This window comes from Betta splendens, chromosome 4 (genome assembly GCF_900634795.4).
Source record: "Betta splendens chromosome 4, fBetSpl5.4, whole genome shotgun sequence".
In the NCBI taxonomy this organism is placed as follows: domain Eukaryota; kingdom Metazoa; phylum Chordata; class Actinopteri; order Anabantiformes; family Osphronemidae; genus Betta; species Betta splendens.
In genome coordinates this window covers 18,893,442-18,905,941 of record NC_040884.2, presented here as the reverse complement: position 1 = coordinate 18,905,941, position 12,500 = coordinate 18,893,442, and the positions used below count along the sequence as shown (strand labels likewise).

At 46.4% G+C, this 12,500-nt stretch overlaps 1 protein-coding gene across 3 annotated transcripts in view; it reads left to right on the top strand.

Annotated features, from left to right (window-relative positions):
• Positions 1-11,110: 11,110 nt before the first annotated feature.
• Positions 11,111-12,500, top strand: part of dlgap1b (discs, large (Drosophila) homolog-associated protein 1b) — a 62,540-nt gene continuing 61,150 nt past the window's right edge. For 2 of the 3 annotated variants that reach the window (XM_029149493.3, XM_029149491.3), the window contains exon 1: positions 11,114-12,161. The gene's annotated coding sequence lies outside the window, so the exon portion shown is untranslated. Of the gene's footprint in view, positions 12,162-12,500 lie in introns of all 3 variants that reach the window. The other variant, XM_029149494.3, reaches the window with a different exon arrangement.

Here is a 12,500-nt window from a genome sequence, read left to right as displayed (position 1 = left end):
CCCCCCCCCCCCCTCCCACAACCCCAACAGCTACACACGGAGCGACTCCATGTGCCTCGCGTCACCTCAGACACGAGCAAGTGTGTCTGGAGCGCTTGTGTAACAGCATGAAGGGCCCTTTCATCTGTAATTTGCTGCAATCAGAGACCTTAACCTTTGGGGTACAGTGAGTCACGTACTTGAAATTGATCTCCTGCTAGACACCACACAGTGAGAGCACTGTCCCCGTTTTCCTTATCTGAACCTCTGTTTTGTCAATGTTGCTTGGTGGCTTATATAAAGTCAGTGCCTCCTGTAGTGGATGGAGACTCAGGCTCACTCTGTCTGAACTTTTACTGTATTAGCCAGTCTGTCTGTATTAATATCCTCTCATAACAAAGGACCTAAACTCAGGCTGACACTGTGCGTTTGCATGAATTATCTTTGTGTATGGAACACGACTTCAGCCTCAAACGCTCCTTTTGTTATTTTAATTTGCACTAATTCAAACACAAGACGTCTCCAGCTGTTTTCTGCAGGCCCTTTGTTTCCAGGGTGTGTTGGCGTGCTGCTCGTGCAGCGTTTGCCTTACGGTAAATATACTGTGTTTCATTTAAGTAATGATCCCACATGTGAATAGCTATAAACAAATACACCAAGTCCAACATCTTTAGATTTCAACCGCTGAGCTGTGAGACTGGATATAAACACATCCGACTTTATTATTCAAAGAAACGTACACAGCACTGAGAAGCGTGTTGTAATTATTACTCCGTTAATTATAAGTGTAAATTGAAGTCTAGGTCTTTTGATTAACATCCACAAGTTCCTTGTTGGTTTGCCTGGGTCCTAGAAGACTACATCATCAATGCTCAGCTGCACTGACAGAGCCACCGCTAATTTGTCAGATCTGGTTTTTAAAAAATCATCCCTTTAAAACAGTAATTATTCCCATACATTTTCCTCGTTGGTGTCTGCTGGCCCCGTATCTGGACCGAGTGGGTTAGAGTTAAATATGGAGCAATAGGAAACAGGGATTACTGGCTAATTAGTGTGGCTGTGTCATGGGATTAATTAATTCAAAGCATTTACATATACTCTAATTGTCTTGCCAAGCTAATTGGCGTCATTGTGTCTCTGTAATATTGAGGACTGTTGAAGTTTGTTTACTTTCCGTGAGAAACCTTCAAGCTGCTGTCGCTGTCCTTCTGGCTGCTGTTTAGAACGTGTTGGATTGTTTCCTGTTTTAAGAATTTCTCCACGCATTCATAACAACAAGCAACGCGTTTCCCCAGAGAGCATGAAATGAAGCAAAGAAATGAAGATTATGGACGTGTTCCCTAATGATTTGATGCAGTTACGTAATCAGCACTTTCTTGACAACACTGTTTATCAGATAGTTTCAGTGTAGCTGAAACATCCTTGAATATAAGCAGAGGGTTTTATTTGAATTTGCTCAAATTTACCTAAATGTGATGGTCAGTCTGACATTAAATGATCAAAAACACAGAAAAAAGGTCAAGAGGTCATGTTTTACACGTTCACCTACATAGACGTATTGATTCCCTTCCAGTGTTTGTTGTGTGGCCAAAGACCACTCATTAAAACGTTAGAGATAATTGATGCTCATCTGTGTAGCCGAGCATGATTCAATATTCCAAGCTAATTTATACCCTGCAGAGTGAGGACTTGAGTGGGAGGAAAACTTGGCTCAAGGTAAGACTTCTCCTCCAACCCAAGTAATTATATGAATTAAATTAATTGGGAATACACATTTGCATATCTGGGTTATTTCTCTTATGGAGGAAAGGGTCTTTGGAGAGCATAGAAACAATTACAAGGCTGCCAGACGGTTGAAACACCTCAATTTCTTCTTCCATATCTGTCATTTCCTCCAGTGTTTTACTCCGGGGAGAATTTGGCCTCAGTACTCAGGAGGAATGATGTGATTAAACCACAGTGCTTTATGTGCGGGAGTCACATCCATGAAGCAATTTAACAGGCAGCCACCTTTAACACATCACCTGACATCTTTAAATTACTTTGAGCACTTGTAGCTATTTAGGGGGGAAATATTAGCAATCCACCAAATATTTCCCAGGGAGGGAATAGTTGAAATTGAGTTCTAAAGAAAATTTGACTGGACGTGTGTAATCTGATACTGGATGATAAATAGCGCGGGGATTTCATTTCCTCCTGCCTTCGACTTTCTTCCTGCTACATTGTGATAATAATGGACACAGTCTGGGCCCAGTTATTGCTAATTTTAATGAAGTGAATGCATTATGTTGTCAGGGGTGAAAGTACCACCTGACTGTCCGACTCCACTGGAGGTTACTGTACTTATCAGCATAATTATGATTGTATTTTCCATTGTTTCATTGCTGCAGAGCTGATGCAGAAATACGGTTGTATGAACCCAGTCTTCCATTTTATTATCATAATGTTCTCCCAAATGGTTTTCATAATATTTACAAGAGTTATAGCTCAAATAATGGCGAGGTCTGTAGAAACCATCTGTATTTGTCCAACCGACCTCATAAAATCAAATATATTCACATTAACCTGTGAATCTGTTGCTTTAGAACTTCGTGCTATGGCGCCAAATCAGATTTGTGTGGAAAGCTTTTGACGTAGTTGCAGCAATCAGCGGCGTTGTCTGTTGCATTTCACCAGAAATGATGTTTATGACGGTAGAATTACTCCCTCAAAAACATAAACAGCCCTGAATTACAGCGACGCGACTCTTAATTAGTGATTTTCCACTTCCATGCGTTGTGACTTAGCTTCTGTCTGCAGTGGCCCTGAAAAAGAATCAAATCTGCATTATGAAGCCAGAGATTATGAAGCGGTGAAATAAATCACCAGTGTGACTTCGTGATCACGGGCAAAGACACCCACCCACTGCAGAGAGCACTTTGCAATCTAATGGGTCTCTGTAAACAGCTACTATCACCAACACCAACAGCAGGTTGGAGCTGAACTGTGTAGTTTGAGGTGAACATAATAAAGGGACTATTGTTTAAACGTGTGTGTGTGTGTGTGTGTGTGTGTGTGTGTGTGTGTGTGTGTGTGTGTGTGTGTGTGTGTGTGTGTGTGTGTGTGTGTGTGTGTTCCAGTTCCAGTTCCAGATGGAGACCAATCACTAAATCCATCCACGGGCACGTTCAGTCATTGTGGCCATTGTTTGCGGTGCGTGTGCCTGTGTTGTGCTTTCATCCGCCGTCCGTTCGCTTCTATTCAGCTTAGCATCCTCATCAAAGGTCGTGCTTCTCATCCCCACAGCCAACGGGCATGTTTGATATTCCATTCTGTAAGCCGCACCAAGAAAGAGGCCACTCGTAAACTTGAGCCTGTGATTATCTCTGCAGCAGCACATCACGCAGGGAGCCGGAGTCGGAGGAGGCCTTTCATATTAGTCTACGCCAATATATATTTATTCATTTTAAAATAAAATCTCTGATGTTATTTTCCTTGTAACTCCTTTACTGCTTTTCATTTCCCAAATGAAAGCTTGAACCTGGGTGCCATCTTGTGGTAAGAGCTGTGCTGCTTGTGACGTCACAACCTCGGTGAACAATGAGTCTACGCTGCCCCCTTGTGGTAATTACAATGAAATGACATCATTTATTGTGTTTTCCCAATCAGAGCCTGATTTTGCATATTTTACATGATTCCTATTGGTCTAAATGAGGAAAAGTTTGCATTGATGAAGGTCTTTATCATTTAGAACTAAGTTAATTACTTAAAATAACTGCAAAACGTCTTTATTACAGGATAAGCAAATGTTACCCTCTAAAGCTATCACTACCTTATTTTGTGGAAAGTAATTTAGCAGAATGTGAGGTCAATGTGTCTGACTCCAGGAATCACCAGCGTTGGCGTTCAGAGGTCACTAACAGAAACCTGGGAGCTCAGGCAGAAAACAAAACACACAGCTGAGCTCTTTGGCTCCGAAACTGTCTCTGGGGAGGAATAAAAGCACTTAAGAGCTAAATGACAGAGCACAGCAGGGGGTCCGACAGACGGCTCCCTCGCAGGCAGCAGCAGCGACGGCGCCGAGCGGTTCCACGGAGGCGCGGGTTCGTCAGGTCTGATGTTGTAGATTGGCTCGACGCAGCTGTTATGCATCAAATGAGATCTTCCAGGAGGACGGCTGCTGTCGCGTGGCTCCGCGTTGGAGAGCGTTGTGCTGCTGCAACGCCTCGTACTGTAGGAGTGCAGCGCGGTGAAGGTCAGCGCTGATGACGCGTCATTTTCACACTCATCAAACCATTCAGTGACCCTGTTGATGCGGACAATGTCAAAGTGACCCTTCATTCGTGACCTGTCCGTGGTTCAAACATTCTGTTATTATTTTGAACCTCACTTTCTAAGAACATGCAGTTTCATTACAGCTTTTCTATTCGACAACAATCTCTCCAATGTTTTTCTTGAAAAACAAATGTTTTAGAGTCTAAGTAAAAGTATTTGCTTTCATAGTGTTTTGATGAGCTCCACGTCTGCGGCTGACGTCGTTAACGCTGATCCCACAGCACATGCAGAGGCAGATATTTGATTCATCATGAAAGAAACAGCAATACTTAAGCTAAAGTCGTACGTTTCCTCTCCGTTGAACAAAAACAAGCCTGTACAGCGACGTTACTGCCGATGGAGACATGAGAGCAGAGCAGGCGTGGGGCGCCTTCACTCACGACGGGGGAGCGGGGGGTAATTGTGCCCGTGGGGAAATAATCTGACTCTGACTGAGTCAGAGCAACATGCAACATACAGTATAAAGGGCAACAACAGATGGGTTGATGTGAAAGTATCAGCAGAACTGCTCTTTACAGTCGCTACGTCAATTTGGAAATGTAAAAAAATTCATAGGAAAGTGTCAAATTCCCCAAATGTGTTTGGTCCAGACTTCTGTTTAATGCTGGCACTCATTTTATCTGCATTGCTTCATGGTTCACAGCAGGAAAAGGAACCAACGTTGTCCCGTCAGAAACAATCTGCCAGATGTTTGCTGCCATTTATTGCAAAGATCATGTGCGGACGGCAGCGGTTCGAATCAACAAGGCCACATTTCTCTGCACAGTTGTTTTCCTAATATCATTTGAAACGATTGTGCGACAAATACAGCACCAAATCTAATTAGGAACGATGTGACTGTGATGCTGTGGGACCTGGACCACCCGTTTATGCAGCTCATCCATCATGAGCTTGATGGATCGCGTGCTTTGGAAATGAAAAGGTCTTTTGTGCTTAACGGCCGTCACTCTGTGGCCGCTGTGCTGCCGCCGTCCTCCACACAGCGGCAGCCTCGCACGCCGTGAGGCCGTGAGGCGGCGAGGCCCGGCGGGAGGGGACGCCGTCGCCGCCTCACACTTCACATTCGCCCGTTAAATGCGGCATGAATTCCAAACGACGCGCTGGGACAGATGGGATCTGATGTGGGGATCGGCCTCTGAGTCACTTTTCACGCATATTTATGTGGCTTTGTGATGCAGAGGCTCATGCATTTAAAATGAGGTGGAATCATTCATTGGGCAGTTTTTAAATTAGAATTAAAGCAGAGCTGCTGCGCTGCATTCAGTGACACCACCATCAAGCAAAAAGTCTGAAAGTCTGAGCGATTTCAAATCAATCAGTATCTATATGTGATTATTCTGCATGTTCAACCTATAACAAACCACAGCAGCTCCAGGTGTTGCCTCACGGTCTATTGTTTATTTCCCCACAGTCATAAATGCACCGCTTCTGTAGGAGAGACTGGATTAAAGGATGGCATCACACAGACATATGCATATACATACACTGCACACACTGTTTACTAGAGGTGAGTCATGACACACGTGGGAAAAAGTAAAAGCTTATGAACACGCTTCCACGCGCGCCGAGTCAACAAGCTCTCCACCGAGCACCAGGCTAAATTTACCAGGAGAACTCTTAACACTGCTGTTGACTATTGCACTGCGTTGGCTCCTCTGGTGTCACAACCCCACATTGTGTCTGGATGACTTCTTCAAGCAGACTGACGTCCGTCAGTGTGATCCGAGGCGTTGGCGGAGGACGAGGCCAAATTTGTCGTGGGCTCATCGTCTAATGAAAGGAATCGTATCCAATTACACGGCTGCCACCTTTTATTGCTGGAATTATGAGAGATATGCACATGGTGGCTGTTATACGGATCACTCACTCTGGTAATACATCATGATTCACTTTGTGACTCACGTAGGTCTTGGCAACGATGAATTTATATTTTACAATATAATAGTTCTTAAAGATGCTGTTTTGATTAAACAAGCGACACAAACCCAGATAAGCACAAAACCAGTTTGTGGTTTAAAAAAAACAGATCTGACACTGAAGTCCTTTTGCATTTGAGCAGACTGGAGAACTGGGACGCTCCCAGTCGAAGCGCTGGGTAACTGGGGACCGTCGCTAACGAGGTCCGTGTCTCTGGTCTGTTTATCCGCTCGCTGGGTGACTTTCACGCCGTGTCTGTGGACGACATTTGCGGCTCCTCCTGGAGCCGAGCCAGCCCCGAATGTCACAATTACTTTGCCATGACCAATAGCGGGGGCTGTGCCAACTGGATTACAAATGAGGATGGCAAAGGACAGCAAAGGTGAGAGCGGAGGACATTCCCCTCCAAATGTAATCAGGAGCGGAGGGAGCTGAAGTCTGCAGCCATTCAGCATTTACTCTTTAAACATTGATTGTTTACAACATTGACTGAAACAAACCTTTGCTCAAGTTCCCCCATCACGAAACTAAACCCGTATTTTCAGTGTTGATGGAGGGATCGCGTCCAATCTTGCCCTCCACTATCCATCACAAGCGATATGAAACCACTCAGCTCCGTAGGAAGCTGTCAAAATAAGGTTTTCTCTCCTCCAAAGGACTGTGGGAGCCTCCGCCGTCGACCGCTGGGCCGTGTTATCGCCAAATAATGTCCGGACACAACATGTGTGTTGTAGAACTTCCTCAATGCCGCTGTCACTCAAAGCCGGCGCCGGCGCCGGCGTCTCACAGGAGAGAAGCGCTGCTTACGATTGTCTGGACAACAGACACACAGAGCAACGTCTAAATCGCTGTGAGGAGAACGGCTCGTGGGACCGGAGAGGGAAGTGTTACAGTACTTGTAGAGTTGTCTTGACTGACTGGCTGCAGGTACAAAGATAAGGAAGTGGAGAAGCTTCGGGAATTAAAACCACTGTTCTCGGAAACAAAATGCTCCGAGTGAATGTCTGAAGGAAATGAAACAGACTTATCAGCTCCTGTCTGAGTGACCGGGTCTGAGAACAGGCTGACTTCCCGTCATGCAGATGATCACAGCACCAGGGTGATGACTGGGTCTAAGGGCCGCGGGGTGCGGTGCCCGACGAGAAGTCACACATGTTTAACAATGAAGTGTCAGACGTCAGTCATCAGCGAGAAAACGCCTGTTAAGCCTCGATAGAACATGCTTTTATAAAAAACGAAGACAACTGTGAGAATCCAGGGAAATAAAATGATTCCATCTCAAAGGCTCGTTCAGTGTCAGACAGACATTATTCTTCAGCGCCACATTTGAGAAGTTTGAGAAATCTTTCAATAAAATGAAAAATCTCACTTAATGCTTTTCTTCACACTCAGCACCTTCGTTCATTTACTTCTGCTGGCGTCACGTCGGTATTTAACTATTCATAGTTACTTAAAGCAGACAGAAAAGTGAAAGCTGCTGCTGGAAGTGATTTGACATGAATGAAAATTTGGGATTCACTCAACAGATTATGATCCGCTACAACACTTATGGCACAGTTTACTCCAATACATGTCAGAGCTGTCGTTCCTCCATCTGTTGTTATGAATCTGAGCTGTGACATAATTAAAACCAGCGGAAGGAAAAATAACACGCTTCTGCAGGAAAAAGGCATCTTTGCTGCTCTGTGGCCTGGTGTGTATTTCTCTGTTTGCTAATTCCTCATCCTCCTGCCTTGCAGTGGTTTGTTAGCTTCTATTAGCTTCTACCTTGTTAAATTCAGCTTCATCTTGCATCATCAGACTCAAAGCCAGTCTTTGCTGGCTGGCGCTGGGGCCTGAATGCTTTAAACTGGGGGTGGTGGAACTCCTTCCGTGCCGACCTGCACTTGGCCAGACTGAGGATTTGTGTGTAGCCTTCCTGACAGCTCTGAGTCGCTGCCTCATTCCTCGTTACCCACCTTTGTTGCTGTTTCCTGAGCCTGCCTGCAAAGCCTTTGTTATCACCTAATCTTCTAATAAAGTCACTTCAATGCACCTGCCTGCTAGTCGGCGTGCGGCTTCTCCCCCCTGTTCTCTGTTACCAAGACGCTGCCCGATCCGCTGTATCAGACCACTGGGCCCGTCCCATTGCAACTATCGCTTCCTGTCGCGCAGTTTGTTCCCTGTCTGCACCAAAACAGAAGAATAATCGGGGCTAAATTGAATGTTTATTATGCAGGAGACACAACTGCAACCTCGCAAAGATGACAAGCATGTGACAAACAGCGAGCGCTGAGACGGATGCGTGGAGGAATAAGGCGCCGTGCGCCTGGCAGCGGCTCGGCCCCTCTGGTCTGCGTAATGAATAATGACACTATTATAAGAGAAAGTATCTCATTAAGGTGCACATGGTGAAACTGTGCTCACTGTTAATGGAGGCTGTGGAGTAATGATCCTTCCCTGGCATCCAGGGTCAAAGCTTTCCTCCCGCAACATCCACCCGCAGCGGCGCGTCCTCGCCGCCGTTCCCTTTCTTCACCCTCTGTGATTTACTCTCGCGTCCCCCGCCCCCGCTCTTTCATCTCTGAATCCAATACTGTCAGAGCTGTGAACTCCCAGCAGCCGCGCGCGGCGCTTTAGTGGCATTGTTACGCCGCCTCAGACGTGAAATTGTTTGATTCCGGGAAGCGTTCGCGCGATCCTGTCCCGAAGCCGCTCCGGGAGAATTCCTTTCACAGGTGCTCTAATAACGTATCATCAATTCGTGTTAATCTCTAATGGAATATAATGTGTGTCATGACTTATTCTAATGCATCGCTGCGGTGAGTCACCACATTTCCCAGAATCCATAGTGGGGTTCAACAGAAACATTTGCATTTTGTTGCAGTGGATAACAATTATGTAAAAACCAATTCCCAGGAGAATATTAAAGAGTTAAAACCCCAGTAGCTGCAATGCATCACAGCATTTCCTCCTTACTCTGATGTAAGTAGAAATAGAGGCTGTTCCTCTAATTATGAGATGCAGCTATGATGAGACTGAGTTCCTTCATTAAGCTGAAAGTGTGTAAACGTACAGTCGCGCAGGCTGCACTCGGGCTTCCGGCGAGATGGATTTGACGCGAGCCTCCAAGGTCGCAGTCTGCAGTCAATAGCGGAGGAGCCCTGCGGTCACCTGTCACGTCAGCCGCGAACGAACGGGGCGCGGACGCCGAGCGAGCGGGACGAGCGGCGAGCAGGGAACGTGCCGTGAGCGCAGCCGGGCGAGGAAGACGAAGGGGCTGTTTGCCTTCCTCTGCACCTTCTGTCGCCCGTCTCCACCGAAGGGATGCGGCAGCCGCAGGACGGCGGCGACAGAGAGGAAGAGCCCAGTGAGAGTGGAGGCAACACAAACCGCCTCTCGGGGGCGGAGGCGTCTCCCTGAAAGGCAGACAGCGGCTAGAGGCTTTCCTCTGCACTGGGGGGTCACTTTAATGGAGCAGCATCCGTCCACAGTTGTGTGTCCGTCACATGTCTGCAGATAAGACATGAGAGGAGAACGACATGGTTGTGCTAATGAGCCGGTTACGTTCACTTACTGACTGTAAGAGTTGCAATAGCTCACTTCTTCTTGCATTTCTGCCGTTTGATCTTCACGTCTAAGACTTCCTGTCTACCTGGAACCATGTGATTATGGGATGTGACCCTGTTTTCGCTAACAAGCGCTGGTGATCCTGTCTGACAGTAGCTTCTCATGGCCGAGAGTGATCAGTGAGTCCAGCCCCCGTCCCCTGACCCTCCACCTCCCTGTGGGAGCCTTACTCCTCCGACGCCCTATCAGCTGACAACTGGGAAACTGGGAAACGAGACCACCAGTCATTCCAGTGAGGTGGAAGCTACTCTGTGTCTCTTCCCTGAATCCACAATCTTCCCCCGTCCGTCTCATCGACGGCGCCGACGGACGCTGTGACACTCTGACTCTGCTGTTTGAAATGGAATGCCTCCCCGTGAACGTCTCCGATGGTGTTTAGGGAAGTGTGAGATGCAGAAATGAAACTAGATAAAGGAGCGCCGTCGCAATAATGCTGAGTGCAAGTGCTTTCAGAACCTTAGACGCTGAACCGACATCGTCACTCGCTGGTTATTTGACGTTGAGTCGTTGGTATGATTAGCTCAGCCTTGCGTAAAATGTCCCTGGGTGAAACACATCCACACATTTAACAAGCCTATACAGACACACACAAAGCAGACCCGCTGATTTAGAACTAAAGGCCAAACACTGTTGTGATATCAGCGTGTTTTTATGTTTTTATTTCCTTTGAAGCCTCATGAGGAAAAACACATTGTGTATTCCGCCCCGTGCATCTGAATTATTCAGCTTCAGAGCCATTTCTGCTCTCGCTAGTGTTACTGGTGAGACGGCTGCAGACCGAAACGCCACGGCGCCGTAAAATATCAAAAGCGGCATAAGGTGCGTGTGGAATAATGGCTGAATAATTAGAAAATGCAACATGCTCGATGCTTCTGAGCCGAGGACCAGCATGTGCACGCCATCTGCTCTATGCATTAAAACCGTGCACACGCGCAGCGCTGCGGGGTTAAAATTAGAAAGTGCTTTACATGACGCGCCTCACGGTGGAGTCCACCTGGAAGAAAAGATGAAGCTGAAAACTACTGCTGCAAATGGATCAACTGTATCATAGCATTAGCATTATGTAATTCAAATAATCTTTATTTATTCTACATACAATATTAACATCAGCAACCAAATAGCTATTTTTAGTGTTATGCAATGTTTCCGTCTATTTCTAATTAAGCCTGCTTCCACTGCTGTGGCAGTATCAGCAGAATGTTTAACGATGTCAAGTGATTAATAATTTACATTAATCTGGCTTGTGTTTCATCTGTCAGCATCGTTAATTTGACTAGTCAAATAGATTTCTGGGTAATTATGAAATAGAGGATTTGCCTGTTTACAGAGTCAGGACAGGTGAAGCACGCAGCCCTGTGCTCCGGTGTCGGCACAAGGTCCGGTTCCGACGGATGAACCACGCGTGATTTCATAGTGATAGTGGCGTCGCCATCTAACAGTTACTTTGCACTCTGTGTCATCTTTCATATGTTTGCAACTGCCTTTTTCAGTATGAATTATTGATAAATAGCTGGCTGTTGCATGCTGAGACAGAGCTTGGAGGAAAACCCGGACTGGATCAGGCTCCGGACGGGAACCACTGACGTCTTTGTGCTCATTAGGTGATGAAGCGTTAAAATGCTGCTGTTGGGGATTTTAATCCTATTTTTAATCTTATTTTATACACACGCCAATTAAAGAAAACATTGAACCGTTATAAAGACAAATCAAGTCAACATGAACACAACAACGAGGACTACGAGTCAGTTCTGCAGTTACTTGTGTGAGTGGGTTTTCTTTTCAAACCGTCTTGTTGGTGGATTTTCATTCACTTACACTGTCGGGGAACGCCTTTATTGACTAACTGCCAGCGGTGAATTCTTCATTGCTGGTAGATGACTGATGCGGATGACTCCACATCACAGCTGTGGATAATTTACTGGCTTCATTAAGCCCTGACATACAAAACACCAGCAGCCCACGACTTCTGGTATTTTGAAGCCGCCTTGTGCAAAACACAGACAATGTATTTGTTTGAAGTTGGACGATTAAAATATTATCGCCATAGATTCTGTCATGACGCGTCGGTGGGTGATCGGCCCGGTAAATCCACGTCCCGTGCTCCGCACCGGGTTCTCCCTCTCTCCCTGGGAGCGCTGTTTCATACGTTCAGTGATGCCTCTGCAGCTCACAGACGGAGCGATACAGGAAGATAGGCTACTGGAGTCTGTGGGACCTTACCATCCAAGTGACGGGCTCCACGATCACTCCAGATTTGGAATCACCCCAGAGAAAAAAACAAAAGGCTAATCCAGCTTGATTCGGAGGATTACTGACTCTCGGACCGCCGGTGTTGGAACAAGGTAGGGGACAAATGCGCAAATTGTTGACTGGTTCCATTCATTCTGCAGCCAGAAGGTGTTTGCACTTGTCATCTGTTAACATCCATCTTCCCTCTTTAACGTGTTCCCAAGTCCTCATCTTTGCTCCCGTTATCAGTTGTGTGTGATGACAGATCGTCATAACAGTTCACATTCCCACAACTTTCCCACAATTACCACGACCCCAATCCCATTCGCTTTGGCAAAGTTGTCGCGCTGCGGTCGGCCGGGTGGCACGCGATCAGCGTTCCCCAGCACTCACCTTAAGTGGCCGTGAGGTAACAGGAACAAATCCTGCCTCCCTCTCCTCGGCGCGCGCGC